Source organism: Lytechinus variegatus, chromosome 1 (genome assembly GCF_018143015.1).
Source record: "Lytechinus variegatus isolate NC3 chromosome 1, Lvar_3.0, whole genome shotgun sequence".
NCBI lineage: Eukaryota > Metazoa > Echinodermata > Echinoidea > Temnopleuroida > Toxopneustidae > Lytechinus > Lytechinus variegatus.
In genome coordinates, this window is record NC_054740.1 from 64,175,771 (window position 1) to 64,190,167 (window position 14,397).

Genomic DNA, 14,397 nt, shown 5'->3' on the forward strand with positions numbered 1-14,397 from the left:
TTAATACATTGTATAACTATTATAAAATTTAAAAAAGCTTTAGCATTTAACGATTTTAAGAACAATGTCTCCATCACTACATTATATGTATGCGCATGAGAATGTTCTGCATAAAAATTAAGTTAAAATTTACGAAAATTCGAATAACAGCAATGAATCAATAAATATATATACTTATAGCAGTAATCGGTGCTAAAAAACAAAATAAAAAAAAACCACCATGATCATTCCAACGAACGAGACGATCGATGATTTATGATGTGCTTACTGAGTTGAGGAGGATGATTAAAAGCGAGAAACATACGATTGCACGAAAAGAATCAACGATTGAACGATTGTTAACAGCGGAATTTTGCTTATAGATAGTCTACCGTCATAAGCTAAAAAACCGCTTAAGACATTCAACATTTACTCAAAAAGTCTTTCCCAATCAAATTGAAAATAAGCAAGCGTTTGGTAACATTACAGCAATCTTCTTGACATGAAAAAATAAATCTTAACGAGCTAGTTTAAGAACAAGCTTAAACTGTCAGGTGCCTACTGGGGACCTAATGTATGAATTTTGCCTAGAAATCCCGACACGAAACTTGACCTCAACAAACCAGCTCGATAAAATTCAAAGTTTCATTAAGATCATGAAGTGATATTACTGTATTGTTCTCAAGTTAACTTAGTTTTGCTCGTGTATGTTTACCATGTTTACTCAGGTCGACAGGCCGATAATATAAGCAACGATCCTTTTTTTACAATCTAGCGGACGCCTCTTGTATCATGTAAATATTTTGAGCAATCCATACCTGCAACATAAACACAAAAATATCAATGTTAATGAAAAGCTTGGTTCTGATAATGCTTTCTTAATCTAATAAATAGATTATGCACTAGATCTAGAATATAAAGCAAACTTCAGTGTTATTTTCATTTGACAATGATCATAATTATCACTTTCATGTTCCTTGTCATCATAAACCTGTTTGTTTCAGCAAGGTTTGTTTTCAGTTAGTTTCTAAATAACCGAAAAAGCTTTTGTCGGGTAAGCTATTACTTTTATCATTTTCCCTATCTTTCCTATCATGCCTATTCAACATGGCAACGGCCTCTAAAATCCATTTCTTCATTACGAGTGTGGGACTGCGCGTGGGACTGTTGCTAATAACTATCAAATAAGAATGACAAGAATTTCCACGTGAGCATATTATTGAGAAAAGATCTAGATGTAAAGTACATTAAGTTGTGGAATTCTGAACAAATATTGTAATAATCCATCGTTTGATGGTGAATATTGTATCTTCCATCACTTGCAAGTATCATCTATTATCATATTAATGTTATACTAGCTCTAGTTTTATCATCCAGTTCAGCGCTTTGTATATAACTAGTTGTTCTGAAGGCCTTTTCATATTTATAAGATTTAAGATAATTTTACTAAGAACTGTTTCCATCACATCATTACACGTACGTGCATTAGAATGTTGCTATTCATAAACATGTTACATCTAAATTACGAAAGTTGAATTACAACAATAAGTCAATAATAGAAAAATATATCAGCAAAGAGATTTTCAAAGAGTGGTAATGATTTTTTTTCAAAGAGTGGTAATGATGTTAAACTTACCGCGATCATTCAAACGAACGAGACGATCGATGATTTATAATGTGCATATTGAGATGGAGAATGACCATTAAAAGCGAGAAACATACGATCGCACGAAGAGAATTAACGAATCAGCGACTTTTTACATAAATTTTGCTAATCAAAAGTATAACGTCACAACGCAAAAAGCTAACGATAGTTTGGCCTAAACAAGGAACAACCTCAACATCTTCTTTTTTCAAAACAGTCGAACTATCCCAATCACGTTGAAAATAAGTAACCTTTAGTTGACATTACAGCAATCTTCTTGACATGAAATAATAAATCTTAACGAGCTAGTTTAAGAACAAGCTTAAAATGTCAGGCGCCTAATGGGGACCTAATGTATGAATTTTACCTACAATTCCCGACACTAAACTTGACCTTAACAAACCAGCTCGATAAAATTCATAGTTTCATTAAGATCATGAAGTGATATTACTGTATTGTTCTCCACGTATGATGTTTACCATGTTTACTCAGGTCGCCAGGCCGATAATATAAGCAACGATCCTTTTTTTTACAATCTAGCGGACGCCTCTTGTATCATGTAAATATTTTGAGCACTCCATACCTGCAACATAAACACAAAAATATCAATGTTAATGAAAAGCTTGGTTCTGATAATGCTTTCTTAATCTAATAAATAGATTATGCACTAGATCTAGAATATAAAGCAAACTTCAGTGTTATTTTCATTTGACAATGATCATAATTATCACTTTCATGTTCCTTGTCATCATAAACCTGTTTGTTTCAGCAAGGTTTGTTTTCAGTTAGTTTCTAAATAACCGAAAAAGCTTTTGTCGGGTAAGCTATTACTTTTATCATTTTCCCACTGTATGGGCCTATGGCTCTTTCCTATCATGCCTATTCAACATGGCAACGGCCTCTAAAATCCATTTCTTCATTACGAGTGTGGGACTGCGCGTGGGACTGTTGCTAATAACTTCAAACTTCAAACTTCAAACTATCGAATAAGAATGACAAGAATTTCCACGTGAGCATATTATTGAGAAAAAATCTAGATGTAAAGTACATTAAGTTGTGGAATTCTGAACAAATATTGTAATAATCCATCGTTTGATGGTGAATATTGTATCTTCCATCACTTGCAAGTATCATCTATTATCATATTAATGTTATACTAGCTCTAGTTTTATCATCCAGTTCAGCGCTTTGTATATAACTAGTTGTTCTGAAGGCCTTTTCATATTTATAAGATTTAAGATAATTTTACTAAGAACTGTTTCCATCACATCATTACACGTACGTGCATTAGAATGTTGCTATTCATAAACATGTTACATCTAAATTACGAAAGTTGAATTACAACAATAAGTCAATAATAGAAAAATATATCAGCAAAGAGATTTTCAAAGAGTGGTAATGATTTTTTTTCAAAGAGTGGTAATGATGTTAAACTTACCGCGATCATTCAAACGAACGAGACGATCGATGATTTATAATGTGCATATTGAGATGGAGAATGACCATTAAAAGCGAGAAACATACGATCGCACGAAGAGAATTAACGAATCAGCGACTTTTTACATAAATTTTGCTAATCAAAAGTATAACGTCACAACGCAAAAAGCTAACGATAGTTTGGCCTAAACAAGGAACAACCTCAACATCTTCTTTTTTCAAAACAGTCGAACTATCCCAATCACGTTGAAAATAAGTAACCTTTAGTTGACATTACAGCAATCTTCTTGACATGAAATAATAAATCTTAACGAGCTAGTTTAAGAACAAGCTTAAAATGTCAGGCGCCTAATGGGGACCTAATGTATGAATTTTACCTACAATTCCCGACACTAAACTTGACCTTAACAAACCAGCTCGATAAAATTCATAGTTTCATTAAGATCATGAAGTGATATTACTGTATTGTTCTCCAGGTAACTTATGTTTGCTCACGTATGATGTTTACCATGTTTACTCAGGTCGACCGGCCGATAATATAAGCAACGATCCTTTTTTTACAATCTAGCGGACGCCTCTTGCATCATGTATTTTGAACATTCCATACCTGCAACATAAACACAAAAATGTCAATGTTAATGAAAATCTTGGTTCTGATAATGGTTTCTTAATCTAATATATTATGCACTAGATCTAGAATATAACGCAAACTTCAGTGTTATTCTTAGTTGACAATGATCATCTTTACCACTTTCATCATAAACCTTTGTTTCAACAAGGTTTCTTTTCAGTTAGTTTCTAAATAACCAAAAAAGTAACTGTACTGGCCAATGGCCCTTTACTATCATGCCTATTCACCATGACAACGGTCTCTAAAATACATTTCTTCATTACGTGTGTGGGACTGCGCGTGGGACTGTTGCTATAACTTCAAACTGTCGAATAAGAATTATAAGAATTTCCATCTGAGCATGTCAAGAAAAGATCTAGGCCTAAAGCATATGAAGTTGTGGAATTCTGAACAAATATTGTCCTAATCCATCGTTTGATGGTGAATAATGTATCTTCCATCACCTGCAAGTATCATCTTTTATCATATTAATGTTGCTACCAGCTCTACTTTTATCATTATCAAATTCAGCGCTTTGTATATAACTAGTTGTTCTGAAGGCCTTTTCATATTTATAAGATTTAAGATAATTTTACTAAGAACTGTTTCCATCACATCATTACACGTACGTGCATTAGAATGTTGCTCTACATAAACATGTTAATCTAAATTACGAAAGTTGGATTACACCAATAAGTCAATAATAGAAAATTATATCAGTAAAGAGATTTTCAAAGAGTGGTAATGATTTTAAACTTACCGCGATCATTCAAACGAACGAGACGATCGATGATTTATAATGGGCGTATTGAGATTGAGAATGACCATTAAAAGCGAGAAACATACGATCGCACGAAGAGAATTAACGAATCAGCGACTTTTTAAATAACTTTTGCTTATCAAATGTATAACGTCACAACGCAAAAAAGATGACGATAGTTTGGCCTAAACAAGGCACAACCTCAACACCTTTTTTTTCAAAACAGTCGAACTATCCCAATCACGTTGAAAATAAGCAACCTTCAAGTGACATTACAGCAATCTTCTTGACATGAAATAATAAATCTTAACGAGCTAGTTTAAGAACAAGCTTGAACTGTCAGGCGCCTAATGGGGACCTAATGTGTAAATTTTGCCTAGAAATCCCGACACTAAACTTGACCTTGACAAACCAGCTCGATAAAATTCATAGTTTCATTAAGATCATTAAGTGATATTACTGTATTGTTCTACAGGTAAATGATTCTTGCAGAATTTTGCTCACGTTCATGGGGTTAACTCGGGTCAACATTCCGAAAAGATATGCAACGATTTTTTTTTACAATCTTAATGTCTCCTATACACGTGTCAGTGTATCATGTCGATATTTTGAGCATTCCATACCTGAAACATAAACACACAATAAGAACAAGGTTAATGAAATAGCTTGATTTTGATAATTGTTCATCTAGTAAATGACTTATGCACTAGATGTAGCACATAAAACACACTTCTTTGTCTTATATTTAGGAAAGATCATTATCACTTTTATAATCATCACAGAACTCTTTGTTTCAGCGTGGACCTTAGTAGTAGATCCACAGTTTCAGCAAGGTTCTAAATAAAATTCATTGTCCTTTACAATAGATAATAATCATGATCATAATCATGATAAACTCGTTTAATTAGCAAGGTTTTCTGTATCAGATAGATTTTAAATAAAGCTCAAAGTATGTCATATTTTACAATGATTATCATTACTTTTAAAATAACCATCTGAAACCTTTCATCATAACCCTTCTTAAACAAGGTTTTCTGTATCAGATAGATTCTAAATACCGCGATCATTTTTGTTTTAGCAATGGTTTTCTGTTTGTTAGATTATGAATAAACTTAATTTTATTTCATATTTGACAATCATTATAATAACTTTCATCATCATTATCAAACATTTTCGTTTCAGCAAGGCTTTCTGTTTCAGTTATATTCTAAACACACTACATCGTCTTTCATATATGGCAATATCATTATTTTTTATAATAATCAAAACTTTTTGTCTTAACAGGTTTTCTGTCACTTCATAATCATCATAAACTTATTCGTTTCAGAAAGGTTTTCTGTTTCAGTTAGATTCTAAATACACTACATTGTCTTTCATATTTGGCAATTAACATCAATTTACAATATGTACTATTGTTTCAAGGTTTTCTCTTTCAGTTAGATTCTAAATACAATACTTTTTCTTTTATATTTGGAATTGATCAATACTTTTATTATAATCATAAACCATTGTTTAAGCAAAGTTTTTGGTCATTTCATATTCACCATCATAAACCATTGTTTAAGCAAAGTTTTTTGGTCATTTCATATTCACCCTCATAAACCATTGTTTAAGCAAAGTTTTTTGGTCATTTCATATTCACCATCATAAACCTATTCGTTTCAGCAAATGTTTACTGTTTCAGTTAGAATAGAATCTAAATACATTACTGTACATTGTCTTTTATACTTGGCTATGATCATCATTTTTATAATAAACTTTTGTTTCATCCAAGTTTTTTGTATCATATAGATTCTAAATAAACTTCATTTTCCATATTTGATAACATTATCAGTGTAATCGCTTTCATACCCATCATCACAAACATTTTTTTTTGTTTCAGCGAGGATTTCTGTATCAGTTAGATTCTAAATAAACTTAATTTTCATTAATTTTCATAATAATCATCATAAACCTTTTTGTTTCAGCAAGTTTAAGTTCTAATAAAAAACCGAAAGAAATTTAGGTAAGTAGTCTATCATTATCATCATCACCTACCCCACTTTAGGCACCCATTACCCTTCCCATCCACGATCCTTTGAGTTAAAACCATGGTAACGATCTCTAGATCTATTTCTATTATTACGTGTGTGGGACTGTGCTTGGGACTGTTGTCGAACAAGAACTACGGAAATCTCCATCAGAGCATAAATTAATAAAAAATTATAGGTTCTAACATCTATCAGTTTGTGGAATTCTGAACTTCTATTGCCCTTTTCCATCTTTTGACGATGATTATTGGATCTTTGTGACTCATTTAGCTATCATTTAATAAACTATCCATCTCACTTATACCTGACTTATTGAGGATTACCGAAATCATTCTGTATGGTCTTATATTTTTGGGACTGTGCACTGCACCATTTAATTGTTAATGAAGAAATGCATTAATCAAAATGTAACGAATATACTTGCCATGCCCGATTGAGATATACGGAATTAGAAAAAGAACAATTAAATGAAACTCACCTTTTAATCATACGGAACGGATATGAACAAACGAGATGTCCAGTTTCGGATGCGAAATCGATTTAACGCCCGAAATTTCGAATATCGTTAATTGTTTTTACGTAAATTTCACTAGCCAATATATGGCATGTGAAAGTATTTTTTCATTCAGGAGCGGTGCCAGGGTATTAGGGGCAAGACTAACAAAACGGTGACAGTATTATTTTATCAATTTAATGGTAGGGGTCTTTAGAGTTTAACGACCCAAAACTTGAATACTGTAATATTTTTCTTGTTTTTCACCCCCTCTTTTGTGTGCAGATTTTTTTCATCGTGGGTGAGGCCCTCTGCCCATCGCTCTGGAAAGCGGGGGTGCTGCATGTGTTCTTCGTCAAAGGCAGCACCCCTAGAAATCTGGTAGGTAAGCTAAATAACAAATTTAATCCAAATATCCTTCCTTTTGTAGCGAAACCTTTTTTTTTTGCTTGTCAAATTTAAATCGGAACATCCTGTTCGAAAATCGTTCCAGAGCCTAGGCTAGGTGCCCCCACCAAGTGGAACCGCCCCTGAATTAATACGCCAATGAACAATTCTATGAGAATTGTCAGGAAAGGGTAAAAGCCTTACCACTTTTTTGTAAAAAAAAAGTTGTAAAGCTTTCGGTGGACAAACATTCAATAAAATTATGAATTGAATTTCATTACCAGTAGGTGACAACACAGCAATCTTCTTGACATGACACATTAAATTTTATGGAAAAGGGCTAAAGAATTGGTTTCGGCCAGGCGCCTATTCTACACCTACGGGGGGATACATAAAACTTACACTACGAATCCTGGCACCAAAACCTAAACTTAACCAATTTCCATAGATTTTAAAGTTTCATTAAGACCATTAAGTGATATTGCTGTATTGTTCTACGGGTAAAAGGACTCACTAATACAGCAACGTTTGATCAGTCTCGGCATGTTCATCTGTCCTCTCTTTGACGGAGTCGTCATGCATCCATGATCCAACAAACACATATTCAGCAACTTCAGTTATGATGATCCAATAAAGAAATATTTCTTCAAAGCTCCATAACCATGTCTGTCCGTTGATAGTCACAAACTTTATATCAAGTTCAAATTCATAAATCGAGGGCAGAACAACCGTCTTGAGACCCATCAACAAACCTCCCGTGACTGAGCTGGTGCTGAAGTTCGGATTAGCCTCGGCGAAGCTCTGCCGTGAAAATAATTGTCTAGTCCGTTCATTACAATTGAAGAGTTTCTGTCCAAGAATAAGTTCTTAAAGTGATCCTGTATCTCAAGTTCTTTCTGTTGATATTCCAAATGGATAAATATTCGCCGACTACCAAAGATATCTCCTTAAATATAAATTACATCCCGTTTGAGTAGCTTCTGTTTTGTTGGACCCGTCGTGCCTGTCCGTCCACCTCCTCCAATCTGTGGTATTTTGGCTGTGGTGAAGTCGACAATGTCTGAATTAGAACACAAGCCAAGTCTTCATTCCAACTTTTTAAGCGAATTCTAAATAACTTGCGAACTCCCCAAATCCGTCAAAACTGTGGAATTAAATAAAACACACAAAAAGGATTGTGAATACCAGAACAATATTGATTACAAACATAATTAAAATTAGTTATCGGCATCATGATGCCAAAATTTTGTACTATCCTGAAATAAAGGAGTGTTACAGGCTGAAAATGATTTTAACGGATACAGAAAAAATTGAGACGGACAAAACACTAAAGATTTGATCAAAATTGGACAAGGAATATCGAATTCATGACGAGATAAAGATCTGCATTATTTCGGTGAATAAGTTCAATGCATTTCTTTGATATTTAATAAGCAAACTAATGTCATATCCCCACTTCTTTTACATTTTATTGTATGAAATAAATTATTGATTTATTATGTTTATTCAAATTTTGTTCCCCAAGAATAAAACACAATGATACGATAGCTGAATCATTGCATTCGGATATTTTTGCTGATTTCATTATGAGGGAAACATATCATACACACACATATTAAAATGTGAAATAACTATGATCTCATGTAATAACATAAGGAGAAAGTAGGGAAATCACAGTAACTCAATGAATATTTGTGACGAATTCATAGAACTTTTGTCGGAAAATTATTGCCAATCTTTAAATTTGAGTAACTTAATTTTTTTCAGATTTTGATGAAATTTTCAGCATTTTGCTGTGAATTTTACTCTTGTTTATATTAAACAAATTAAATTAACAATTAAATTATAAAATAGTTCTAATAATATGGAATACAGTAAAGTGACAATGGATGTTTAATATAAGTCCATATTTTTATAACGCATATTCACGACAGATTTCATATTAGGCCTAGTGTATTCAATACCAACATTCTGTTGTCAGAATGTCATCAAATTTTCAATTCAACTTTCATTTCATCTTATTTAATTCACACATATGATATGATTTTAATCTAAATGTAGGACAGTTGACTGAAATCATTCAACCTTCGCAAACTGAATTAATTACTTGGTCCTTGTTACTTATATCTTTCCAATGAAACCAGTTGTCAATCTTGGTTTAACATTATTGAAGGAAAATGTTAAAAAATATACTTTCATAATAAAAAAAATACAAAATATATATGCATGAGATGACATCAGCTAAGTTAGCTCCTTGTATATTAAAAAAGATATTATAAAATGATATTAATAAAAAGACATGCTTATAATTGTTTGAAAATAACGCGACACTAGATAACTTCAAATTCGTTGTTCATCATGTGATGTCGATCAAATATTCAGTGTTTTAATTTTATTCAATAAAGTTTTTTATTTTCAGCCTGAGGGGCCATTTCACGAAAGGACTTGTCTGACGTTTTATCCAACAAAACCCATTTTATCCGACAGTAACCATAGTAACTGTGCTTTCTAGCCAATCAAAATAAAGGGAATTTATTAGGCAACTTGTCGACGAAAATGTTGATAAAAATGTTGATAAAACGCTCCACTGGATTATCCCATTGAGAAATTGGAAAAGAGGTATTTGGTGGAATCATGGTTTTAAAGTCAGTGTTTGACATGCCTGCGTAAACTGATATGACAGTCCGCACGTGCCGCACACACTTTATCCGTCAACATGGCCAAGCGGTCGGGAAATTTACGTCTTGAGCGCGTGCTAGCATCCGTGAAATGTACAAAATTCTGTGGTCGAACGCACAATTGAAATACCTCGCTTGTTATTTCATATATTTACTGGCACCTAACGCGTCTGCCCGTCGAACCAAAGATCGTGGGTTCGAGTCCACCCCGGGCGGATGACTGAAGCCAGTGCGTTGTGTGTAAACGTCTCTCCCATGTTTCAAAGATGCAGGCTATGTTACAATGGAAAACATTCCGTCCCTAGGATAGGACGTTAAATGGAGGCGCCGTGTAAAGGAGGGTCACCATCTTTGCACGTTAAGAACCCACTGCACTATTCGTATAAGAGTAGGGGGGGGGGAACCCCGGTGTAGTGGTCCACCTGCATTCCCCCAATCAGTTATATCGGCAGGAGAGACTCGCGGGTCATAGTGATTCAGTTCGCTTGTCGCCTCCCAGGCACAGGTGACGCCAAAACAAATGATAGATAATTTGCGTAATAGTGAGATCGAAGAAAGTGAAAGAAAGGGAGAAAAAAAGAGCGGGATGGGCAGTGGCGGCAACCAAGTGAGGGGCCCCCCTCAGAAATTTGTAAAAATTAGAAAAAATAGATGTAAAGTAAATCCATCCTCATTTACCTTCAATGCCCGCGCCCCAGCTTAAATAAATAAATTTCATACCTTCCTCTTTTACTCTGTCATACTAGAGCAATTTAAAACACAAAATAGCTTACGAGCTACTGGATTTTCGCGTGCACGTGTAAAAAGTCTGATATTCATGTAATTTTGTTCTCAAAATCGAGACCTTGAATGATTTAAGACCCCCTAAAAATATGCTGATTTTTGCTGAATCCTCAAGCACATAATAGAACAGTTGACTTTTTAAAGGTGGTTACAAGTCAATACATGTTTTAATTATCCTTTATTATTCCAGGTTGTACCATTTTTTGGGGAAAATGTCAAAATTCACCAAATTCTAAAAGGATATAAAAGTGGCATCAAGTTGGAGAAAATGCTTCCATTATAAAATATTAACTTACCAAGATCTTCCACTGCTCTAAGTACAGGATGTCCGATTGGCTATCGGCAGGAAGATATCTTTCTGTTCTCGGCTGATATTGCAATATCTGTCAAGTTGCTTCCTTGTCTCAAATATTATTTAGTATCTCTGTTCGAGGACGACCGATCCAAATAAAAAAATACAAATGGCCTGTCAAAATGGGAGTCTATATATTTTTTAAATATCTAACCATTTTTGTTAGGGGCAGATATCTTAAATCTTGTGTCTTATCAGATATGATTTCAAAAACTTTTGTCCTATTTTTTTTTATTTATCGGAGTGGACATCTTGTCTTTTTCTGGTTGACATTGTCTTCTGGTTAAACTTGGATTCAAAGTCTTACTGTTTCGCACAATTTTAAGCTCCGTCTTCAGTTTTAATCCAATGCAAAAGGGTAAATTAATCATGACATTTAAATTCAGCCTTCAAGAAATAAGATTCAGTATCTATCTTTACGATTCAATGGAAATGTAAAATACATTTGACCATAGCCTTCACATGCGTATATGCCCTTTACATGAACAAACATTTTGTCTTTGTCAAGTAACAAAAAGGATTGAAAATTTACTTCATGCCTTATAATATTTCATGAAATAAAATCTTTAAATAATAAACTAACCTCTTTGCTTGCCTTTCCGATGACATTAATTGTCTAAATTTGAAGGATGAAACTGATAAACGTGGAATTTTAGACCTCATCCAAACATGCGACAATTGAACTGAAGAGGAGCTGAAAAGGCGCGGATTAATTCATCTTCGCATTCAGAGCATGCGGTCTTCTTGGTGGTCACTAATGGCGGGTACTGCATTTCATAAATGGGGGAGGGGCATGAAACAATTGCTAATTATTTCTTCTAGATATCCCAAATATTAAGAATTACATAATTTTCTTCATTTTAAGGGGCAGATCGCCCCCACTTAATCAGATAGGACGAGAGAGAGAGCAAGAATTGACTCGAGACAGCACGACGTTGGTGTTCCATCAGTATCAAGATATTCCCTTTTTATCTAATTTCAGTAAAATAAAAAAAAAAATCGAAATTAGCACTTTGTCTGCATTGATGACTGATGGAGATCACAATAATCTTAACCCCTTGTATTTTGTTAAACTATTGATTGAAAATAATCATCGGGGCTACCCCCCCCACCCTTCAGCCCCCAACCAATGTGGCATCGTCCCCAGGGCGTGGTCCATGCACTTTTTGTTCAATCGGATAAATAAATTCGAATTGAGTAAAACGGTCAGTTGAATAGGCAACACCACCAAAGAATTTGTTTAACGACGAAGTATTCTATTCACCTGGATTTTCACTGGTCATTACCAAGGCGGGGGGGGGGGGTAATTCATGAAACAAGTAGTCAATGAGTTTCAGTGAATAATTGGCTCTGAGCCAATGAGGTTCGTAGATTTTAGTAGCTTATCACAATAGTCCGTGAAATAATTTGTGTCGTGAAATGCTCCCCTGATCACTGAAACATACATTGTTGTTGGCATAGACAAAATACTTTCTGACCCATCACAGTACCTTGTAACAGGTGTGTAGCGTTCCTTAAGTCAAGACGTTTTGTTCGCTCTCGGCTAATACCTTGGTCACATTTGTTCTACGGCAGCCGTATGGCCAGTCGAAAACAGCCGTTTTATTAATTTCAAGGCAAACCACCTACTAGTATATAAAGTTGGAAAAAAAATGTTAAAACGGCTGTTCTCGACTCGCCGTACGGCCGCCGTAGAACAAATGTGACCAAGGTATAACTTGCCAGAACGAATTCATCAATTGATTTGGATCCCTTGCTATGTAGTTTATTCATTGGTTATGAGACGGATTAAAAGTTTCAATAGAGGTATAATATGGCCAGTGAGCACTATGTCACAGTTAAAGGGAACAGTGGAGGAATTGAAAGAAAATATTAAACATAGAAAAGCGTAAAAAAGCGAGGCTCTTGGGCCGTTTGTATCCAAATTCGATTGAGAAAACTGACGTCATCTTTTAGGTCCTCTGACTGCCCCCTCCCCTTATAAAGATATCCTTGTTAGTCCCTATCATACCCACCCCACGGGTAGTAGATTCAGGATTGGTCAGGGAGCAGTAGCGTTTGAAATCATGGTATCAAACAAACAATCCCACCCCCCCAAAAAAAAAAAGAAGTCGGGGAGTGGCAAGGTCCCCCTCGCTCATCAATCCCCTTCATGATCACAGTAATCTTATCATCATTATCGTTGTCATCATCATCAACAACATCATTATCGTCATCATCATCATCATCATTATCGTCGTCATCATCATCATCATCACCATCATCACCATCATCATCATTATCATCATCATCACCAACACCAACATCATCTTCGTCGTCAACTCTATAATCACCATCATCACCATCATCATCATCTTATCATAATTTTATCATCATAATCATCATCAACTCTTCATTACTATCATTACCATCATCATCTTCGTAATTAATTAACTCATATTCATCATCATCATCATCATCACCATCATCACCACCACCACCACAATCATCATCGGCTGAAAAAAAAGATATGACTGAATCAAGGATAATGATGTTGGAAGAAAGAACCGGACATTCACAATTTAAACTTTGCTCTTTGACTCATTAGTATTGAGCATGCTGTTGTCATTGCTAATCTAAAAATACACATCTGTGCAAACTATATGGTGCGTAAATACACAGAGAGACAAAAATGTTGAGGGACATATGAGAGACAGAGAAACACAAAGCGGAAGAGAGTGTGCAGCACTGGCATAAAGATGGGTGAGGAGAGCTTGGGGGCATGTTCCCAAATATTTTCACGGCCAAGGGCGGGAGGGGGGGGGGGATAAAGGGAAATCTAATGTTTTCTGAATATCATGTTACAATTAAAATATTTGTTTTTGTATTAAAAATGTTAGCATTTTTGCTCGTTTGCATCTTTATAGATTTTATTGCTCCATCTGCCATATCTGGCCCACGTATTGTTTATGTGGGTGGGTGGGGGATGACAGGGATGGAGAGAGACAGAAAGACAGAGGGGGGGGGGGGCAGAAAGAAACGGAGTGAGAGAGATACCTCAAGAGCCGATGTTAAATTCATCTGGCATGAGACATATTTTCACCACACCACAGTACAACCTCTTTGTTTTTACCCTTTGCTCGCCACCACTTGAAACTCAGAAGTGTTTTTCATGTCATTCACTTGAGTGGCAAAATAGTAATATCCCAAAGACAAGCACTAAACGAGAAAAAGATAAGGAGTGTTTAAAAGGGAGATAAACTG